Source organism: Rutidosis leptorrhynchoides, chromosome 5, assembly GCF_046630445.1.
Source record: "Rutidosis leptorrhynchoides isolate AG116_Rl617_1_P2 chromosome 5, CSIRO_AGI_Rlap_v1, whole genome shotgun sequence".
In the NCBI taxonomy this organism is placed as follows: Eukaryota; Viridiplantae; Streptophyta; class Magnoliopsida; order Asterales; family Asteraceae; genus Rutidosis; species Rutidosis leptorrhynchoides.
In genome coordinates this window covers 194,124,222-194,132,553 of record NC_092337.1, presented here as the reverse complement: position 1 = coordinate 194,132,553, position 8,332 = coordinate 194,124,222, and positions in this window count along the sequence as shown.

Sequence of the window (8,332 nt, the reverse complement as noted above, 5' to 3'; positions counted from 1 at the left end):
ATAATCGGAAAGGGTGATCCGTAAATTAAACTTCTAAACCGTCAAGGTTTCAGCATAACAATATGATAAGTTTCAAATAAAATATTCAACACATGATAAACAATTGTAACATATAGATAATCATGCAAAGTGAAAGCAACTCAAGATAATAACTTTATTAAATTAAGGAAAGCGTTCACCGTTTATAGACAAGATCTGGACCATTACAAGTGGTGACAGCCTCCAAACCGCTCCTATTACAATCTTCGGCGTTCGCCTCCGGGTACTTAATTTCCCGCTCAGAGGTGAGAAGGCCTTGAAAGCTCTAGTGGGAGAAAGTGTATTGTAGAGTGAAGAGAGGTGTGTGGAAATTGGATGACAAAAATCCCTTTAAATAGACTAGGAAATTGCCAGAATACGGCTGGCAGGCCATATGGCAGGCCGTATGGCAGGCTGTATGGTGGCCCGTATTTGGCAACCCGTTTATTTGGCAGCCCGTTTCTTGGGGGCGTTTGCTGGGCCATTTGGCAGGTCGTACCCCATACTGGAAGGCCGTATGGTGACCCGTATCTGGTGCTGGTCAGCCTTGATTCACTGGATCGTAAATTGATTTCTTGTCTTTCACCGTTTTTGTAGCGACCCCGACAAATCGTCAAGTGACGGCGTCGTCTACGTATGGTCCCATTACATGGTTATAAGTATATATGACAAAGTTTGACCGAAAATATGTCGCATACATTTCATAAAGGATGTTTCAATGTTTACAAAAGTAATTCCCAAGACAAGTACTTAACAAAAATTATTGTTCATACGAAACACGCGCGACATAGTTTAAAATAGCCAAAAAGACGCTCCACGTATGCAAGTATACTCGACATCCAATGCAAGTATCAAAAGTATGTGCGGAAGCATGTATCACCTAAGTTCAAGGACCTGAGAAAAACATAGAGAATCTGTCAACGAAAACGTTGGTGAAATCATAGGTTTAAATAAGTAAATGAGTAATAGTAAGTTGAACCACAAGATTTGCAACATCGATAAAGCCATAGTACATTCTAAAAGTTAATATTCACGAGCACCCAATTATCAAAGCTTAACGTTCCGTCCGTTGAATACCCCATCAATTAGTGCTAGAACAACACTGTTCCCGAAAATATATTTCATTCGTAAACGGTAGCGAACCGTTTGAATGAGGGTTTGTCAAACCCATATGGCCATATAACATAAGTTCTCGCTTACACCATCTGATGTAACTAATGATAATCGGATTGAGGATTTTCGTTCTAAACTCGTATGTAGAATGTTTGTTTTCCCGTTCTTGTGTTCACTTAGTTCAAAAGTATCGTTTATGTTTTCTCATCCCAAAAGTAAGTTTAAAAGAGTAAAAGTGGGACTATGATCTCACCTTGTATGCACGAACCAAAAAGTACTTCGACAAGTAACGTGTGCAAAGAACAATGCTAGTCTTGACCTAAACAAATAGGTTATATCAATTAACCGGTTACGACACAAGGTCGGGTGAAATGTGTTCAATTAGTCCTATGGCTCGTTACGACTCGAATAGTATAGCATGTGAATCACGTTGTCAAGTTTCATGCGAGAATCAAGTATAAAAGCATGTTAGAATGATTGTAATAAAGTTTGAGTTGACATTTCAAAACCTTACCATTAGAAAGGAAATCTTATTACGTTTCCAACGATATTTGATTCATCGAAAACGGAGTTACGGTCAAAAAGTTATGGCCAAAACAAGTTTGCTGAAGTTCGGATGAAACAGGCAATTGTCACGGCGCGACAAATTGCTCCGCGGCGCGACAAATGCCTATGTTGAAGGTCAGAAAGCTTGAAAAACATGTTCTAAAATCACCCTTTGGGCCACGGCGCGACAAATTGCTCCGCGGCGCGACAATGGCCGTGGCCTGGTCCCTGGCCTGTTTCACTTGTTCAAAGCTTGGTAAAATTTCAAACAAACGCAAAACTCAAACCGTAAACAATTAGGAAGCGTACCTTATACCGTTGGAAAGCTCTTTTGACAAGGAACACAACTAAACATGTTTCATCAAACAAAAACAACATTTTCCATAACCGATTTCTCGTCAAGTGATCGTTTAAAAGTCCATTTTCAAAGTTTCAAGTTCATCAATTGCATTTTAAGTTTCGGGAATCCAATTTACACATACGATATGCCGTTTCGAAGGTAATTAAGCATACATTACAACTAATCACTAACAATTAACATTCCATGGCATTCAAGCATCAAAAGTTCATGTCAAGAACTATCAAACCCTAGTCAAACATCACAAAATCAATATTCATGTTTTTGAAGTTTTCTTAATCAACCTACGCATCAAAACGAAGCTAGTGATACTAGTAACACAATTAAAACATGCACTTTAACAATCTAACAACATTAACTCATCCAAAATTAAGGATTAAGCAAACCCATTTCAAGTTCATGCTAGTTACTCCAAAAACAACAAATCGAGCAAACCAAACATATATTCATGTTAGACTTGAGCCATAGACACTAACTAACACCATTTCAAATCAAAAACACGAATTTAGAGAAATCTAGAGTTTTAGAAATGTTACCCAAACGAGATGAAGTTGGTATCAAATTGTAGAGGATGAAGAGAGGATTCCAAATATGTAATTTGTTTTGTTGTAAGCCTCCTAAATCGAATTTAGATGATGAATGATTGAATTGGGTGTTGTGTGTGTGTGTTCTTGCTAGAGAGAAAGAGAGATGAGGGAGATGGATGGAAATGGATGGAGGAGGTGAAGTGGTTGACTAGTTGACCTAGTCACCACTTTGCCCACTTGTCAACTTAAGTCCCTCATGTTTGTAGTCGGGTGCGGGAATTAACCAAACGAATATTTTTAAAACGCTCGAGTAAACGGGTGATGTCAAAATTAAATAGCGGGAATATAATGAACGTTACTCACGGAAACTATTAATTTAAATACGAAATATTATGTTTTTTTTTTAAAAAGAAAAAAAGACGGTGTTAAAATTAAATTTAACGGAAAAACGCGGGATGTTACATTATCCACACCTCAAAAGAAATTTCGTCCCGAAATTTAGTTGGAAGTAGTAGTTGTTGAATCTTCCTCGAGATCTTGCGGTTCCGAATTCACGAATAGATGAGGATACTTCCTTTGCATTTGATCTTGTCTTTCCCAAGTAAACTCGGGTCCTCTTTTGGCATTCCAACGAACCTTGACAATCGGGATTCGGCTTTGTTTCAATGTCTTGACGGAGGTGTCCACAATTTCAACCGGTTCCTCCACAAAATGTAGTTTGTCATCAATAGTAAGTTCTTCGAGAGGGATGACGATATCGGGTTCGGCAAGACACTTTTTCAAGTTAGATACATGGAAGGTAGGATGAACGGAGTTCAATTGAGGCGGAAGATCTAAACGATAAGCAACGGTTCCAATACGCTCCAAGATTTCGAAAGGACCAATATACCGCGGATTTAGCTTCCCGCGTTTCCCAAAACGGATTACACCCTTCCAAGGTGCGACTTTTAACATTACTCGGTCACCGACTTGAAATTCAAGATCGTTGCGTCGTTTGTCGGTATAGCTCTTTTGACGACTTCGGGCCGTCCTAAGCCTATCTCGGATTTGAAGAATCTTCTCGGTTGTTTCGTGAATGAGTTCGGGCCCGGAAATTTGCACGTCACCCACTTCGGCCCAACAAAGAGGAGAGCGACATTTTCGACCATACAACGCTTCAAAAGGTGCGGCCTTAATACTCGTGTGATAACTATTGTTGTAAGAGAATTCGGCGAGAGGTAAGTGATTGTCCCAAGCTTTTCCAAAATCAACAACGCAGGCTCGTAACATATCCTCTAAGGTTTGTATTGTACGTTCACTTTGCCCATCGGTTTGGGGATGATATGCGGTACTCATATCTAAACGCGTCCCCAACGCTTCTTGTAACGTACGCCAAAATCTAGAAACGAAACGACCATCTCGGTCGGAGATAATCGATAAAGGTACACCGTGTCGGGCTACAATCTCTTTAATGTATAGTCGTGCAAGTTTCTCCATTTTGTCGGTCTCTTTCATGGCGAGAAAGTGCGCGGATTTGGTGAGGCGATCGACAATGACCCAAATAGTATCATAACCGCCTGACGTTTTTGGTAGTTTGGTGATAAAATCCATCGTGATCCTTTCCCACTTCCATTGCGGGATCTCGGGTTGTTGAAGTAACCCGGACGGTCTTTGATGTTCGGCTTTGACTTTAGCGCAAGTCAAACATTTGGCAACGTAAGTAGCGACTTCCTTTTTGATGTTCGGCCACCAATATCGTTCTTTAAGGTCGTGGTACATCTTATTGGCGCCGGGATGAATCGAGTATCGCGATTTGTGGGCTTCGTCTAGGATGAGGTTTCGTAAGTCGCCATATCTAGGCACCCAAATTCTTCCGGCGTAATATCGAAGTCCGGTCTCCTTAACTTCGAATCGGGAGACGAGAATGTTTAAAAGTTCGCGTGCGATGTTGTTGTCTTTAAGAGCCTCCTCTTGAGCTACCCGAATTTGGCTATTAAGGTTGGAGTGGATGGTGATGTTTAAAGCTCGGACACGAAGAGGCACCGCTCTTTCCTTTCGACTTAAGGCATCGGCCACTACATTTGCCTTTCCGGGGTGATAACGAAGCTCGCAATTATAATCGTTCAAGGTCTCAATCCACCTTCGTTGTCTCATGTTTAGTTGCTTTTGATCGAAGATATGTTGGAGACTTTTGTGATCGGTAAAGATGGTACTTTTGGTACCAAGAAGATGATGTCTCCATAACTTAAGTGCAAAGATGACGGCACCGAGTTCAAGATCATGTGTCGTGTAGTTTCGTTCATGGACTTTGAGTTGTCGAGAGGCATAAGCAATGACTTTCTTTCGTTGCATTAATACGCATCCATAACCGTTTTTCGAGGCATCACAATATACAACAAAATCATCATTGCCTTCGGGAAGTGACAAGATAGGAGCGGTGGTTAGCTTAGTTTTCAAGATTTGAAAAGCAGTTTCTTGTTCGGATGTCCAAACGAATTTTCGTTCCTTGTGAGTTAACGCGGTTAGAGGGCGAGCGATTAAGGAGAAATCCTTGATGAATTTACGATAGTATCCGGCGAGACCCAAGAATTGACGAATTTGAGTAGGAGTAGTAGGAGTCTCCCATTTACTAATGGCTTCGATTTTTGCGGGATCGACTTTAATGCCTTGATCACTTACAACATGACCGAGGAATTGAACTTCCTTCAACCAAAATTCACACTTGGAAAACTTGGCATAGAGTTGTTCTTTTCTCAAGAGTTCAAGCACGAGTCGGAGATGTTCTTTGTGTTCCTCTTCGTTTTTAGAATAGATCAAAATATCATCGATGAACACGATAACGAATTTGTCGAGGTAAGGTTTGCACACGCGGTTCATGAGATCCATGAACACCGCCGGTGCGTTAGTGAGACCGAAAGGCATGACAAGGAATTCATAACTACCATAACGAGTCCGGAAAGCGGTTTTGGAGACATCTTCCCCTTTAACCCTTAGTTGATGATAACCCGAACGGAGATCGATTTTTGAGTATACACGAGAACCTTGTAGTTGATCAAAAAGGTCATCAATGCGAGGAAGAGGATATCGGTTCTTAACCGTCAATTTGTTTAGTTCACGATAATCAATGCACATTCGTAGGGATCCGTCTTTCTTCTTGACGAACAAAATCGGAGCGCCCCATGGTGAATGGCTAGGTTGAATGAAACCACGGTCAAGTAACTCTTGGATTTGACTTTGTAATTCTTGTAATTCGGATGGAGCGAGTCTATACGGTGCACGCGCTACGGGTGCGGCTCCTGGAATAAGATCGATTTGAAATTCAACCGGTCGATGAGGTGGAAGACCCGGTAATTCGTCGGGAAATACATCGGAAAAGTCACTAACAATTGGCACATCTTCGATGAGCTTTTCGTCGGCCTCGACTTTCTTAACGTGAGCAAGAATCGCGAAACAACCCTTGCGAAGTAGCTTTCGAACTTTAAGGCACGAAACGAGATTGAGTCCGGTGCAATTTTTGTCACCATAGACAATCAATGGTTCACCATTCTCGATAGGAATTCGGATTGCGTGAAGATCGCAAAGAATGTGAGATTTATTTTTGACCATCCAATTCATACCGATTATTACATCAAAGCTCCCTAGTTCCATGGGTATCAAGTCAATTTCAAATTCATTACCCAAAATGTTTAAAGTACACCCCCGGTAATACGTGTCGGCACTTAAGAGTTTTCTGTCGGCCACTTCGATAGAATAAGTAGTATCTAAGGGGTGTGGTGGAGTGCAAAGAGTAGGAGCCAAAGTCTTAGACACAAAACATTTATCGGCACCCGAATCGAATAAGCAAGTAACATAAGTGTTGTTGAGAAGAAACGTACCCGTGACTAGTTCATTGTCATCTCGGGCTTCCTCGGTGTTGATGTTAAAGGCTCGGCCTCGGTTGTTGGGGTTGGCTTTCTTCTTCGGGCATTCGTTCTTATAATGGCCTGTTTGGCCACATTCATAACAAGTGACCGTTTTTGGAGGATTGGGCCCCTTTCGAGCGACGGGGGCGGTGCTTGTGCAATTGTTGGCCCTATGACCAACTCCTTGGCAACGGTGACAAATTAGCTTGTTACATTCGCCGTAATGATGTTTGTGGCACTTGTTGCACAAAGGTAAGTTTCCGACATAACCCTTCTTGCCGTCGTTGTTGAAGGGCTTTTTGGTGAAGGTGTTGTTGTTGTAGTTAGTTGATGGAGTGGCTTCCCATTTTCTTTTGTTGCCACCCGACTTGTCCTCGGCCTTAGGAGCCGGTACTACGATTTCGTCAACCGTCTCAATTAATTGGCGAGCCATGTTCATAGCGGCTTGATGAGTAGTGGGTTTGGATGACATCACCCCTTGTTTGATGCTTTTTGGAAGACCGAGCATGTAGAGCTCAATCCTTTGAGATTCGGGGTTAACAAGGTTAGGACACATCAAGGATAGTTCGGCGAAGCGTTGATTATAAGCCTTAAGATCGTTTCCGACCGCTTTCAAAGCTCTTAGTTCTTCCTCGAGCTTTCGGGTTTCTTCGCGCGGAAAGTATTCGACAATCATCTTTTCCTTCAAATCGGCCCAAGAGAGGGCATGAGCTTCATCGGTACCCACCGATTGAACATAGGTGTTCCACCAAGTGAGAGCAACACCGGAGAATGTGTGGGTGGAGTATTTGACCTTGTCTTGATCCCGACAACCGCTTATGCTAAAGACGGCCTCGGTTTGTTCAAACCAACGAGTAAGCACAACCGGTCCACCGGTTCCATCATAAGTGTGAGGTTTGCACCCCATGAAAGCTTTGTAGGAGCATCCCTCGTTTGAGTTACCGGCCCCATTGTTGTTGTTGTTGTTGTGGTTGTTGTTATTGTTATTGTTGTTGGAAGAGTGACCGGCCATGGCCGCATCTACGGCGGTAGCTATCATCCGTTCGAGAGCTTGTTCGGGAGTTTCATTGCGGCGTACACGACGAGGGGCCATTGTTCCTTCAAAACAAAAGAATACCGTTGGTTAGTATTCTAAATAATACTAACCGTGATATGGGATAAAGATAGAGAGAAAATTATCCTTGACCCGCCTTAAATTCTTTATGTCATAATGTCGGAACGTCCATGTGAATCACCGTAATATAATCCCGGAAATTATATTACCCTGATTCTCATGTGCATTTAACATTACTTCATAAAGTCAAGGTGGCGCATCAACAAAATTTATCAACGTAAGACCAAGATCGAATACGAGTTAGATATGATAGAAGAGTTCGAGTATAAATGCACAATTTGTCAAATAATTCCTACTTCAGTCTATATGCCGGTTGTAGTCTAGATTCACCTATGTACCCTATGACTCGGGGTGGACACAAATGAACTCTAAATCCCTACAACCAAGGCTCTGATACCACTTGTAGCGACCCCGACAAATCGTCAAGTGACGGCGTCGTCTACGTATGGTCCCATTACATGGTTATAAGTATATATGACAAAGTTTGACCGAAAATATGTCGCATACATTTCATAAAGGATGTTTCAATGTTTACAAAAGTAATTCCCAAGACAAGTACTTAACAATAATTTTTGTTAAGTACTTGTCTTGGGAATTACTTTTGTAAACATTGAAACATCCTTTATGAAATGTATGCGACATATTTTCGGTCAAACTTTGTCATATATACTTATAACCATGTAATGGGACCATACGTAGACGACGCCGTCACTTGACGATTTGTCGGGGTCGCTACAGTTTTCACTCTAGAATCTTCATTTTAGCTCCGTTTCTC